Source organism: Leptonychotes weddellii, chromosome X (genome assembly GCF_054177405.1).
Source record: "Leptonychotes weddellii isolate Sample4059 chromosome X, ASM5417740v2, whole genome shotgun sequence".
Lineage (NCBI taxonomy): Eukaryota > Metazoa > Chordata > Mammalia > Carnivora > Phocidae > Leptonychotes > Leptonychotes weddellii.
Window position 1 is genome coordinate 32868925 of NC_138385.1, and position 481 is coordinate 32869405.

The 481-nt window shown below is 71.3% G+C and overlaps 1 protein-coding gene across 1 annotated transcript in view; it reads right to left on the bottom strand.

Annotated features, from left to right (window-relative positions):
• TMEM164 (transmembrane protein 164) overlaps positions 1-234 on the bottom strand; it is a 162178-nt gene extending 161944 nt beyond the window's left edge. The window contains exon 1 of the mRNA XM_081808419.1: positions 219-234. The gene's annotated coding sequence lies outside the window, so the exon portion shown is untranslated. The remainder of the gene's footprint in view (positions 1-218) is intronic.
• Between the last annotated feature and the right edge of the window lie 247 nt (positions 235-481).

Sequence of the window (481 nt, forward strand, 5' to 3'; positions counted from 1 at the left end):
CGGGCCGCGACTGCCCCGCCTCGCCGCCTCCCCGCCGCGACCTCCCGCGCTCCCCCCCACCGCTCCCACCGTTCACACCTCCCACCCTCCCTCCCGGCCGTCCCTCCGCCCGGCCTCCCTCCTCCTCCCTCCTCCGGCCTCAGTCCCCGCCTCCTTCCCCTCCTCCCCGGCCTGCCTCGCGTTGGGCGCTCCTCGAGCCAGCACGTGTGCACCTCTACCTTCCTTCGCCGCCGTCTACACAGTTCGCCCCCTCCGTGAAGCCTTCCCGGCCGCCTCCAGCTCCCGCGACCCGGTTCCCCCGGGCGTGTCTGCGTCCACCGAGCACATAGTAGGCGCTCAGCGGGCCCTCACCAAGCTCGTGGGGAATGAATCAGCCTGTCTAGCGCCGAGCTGCTGTGCCGGCTTTGCTTCACGGGGCGTTTGCTGGGCATGACCTTCTGCTCGGCGCGTCTCCGCCTTTCCGCCCTGAAACTAGACTCCT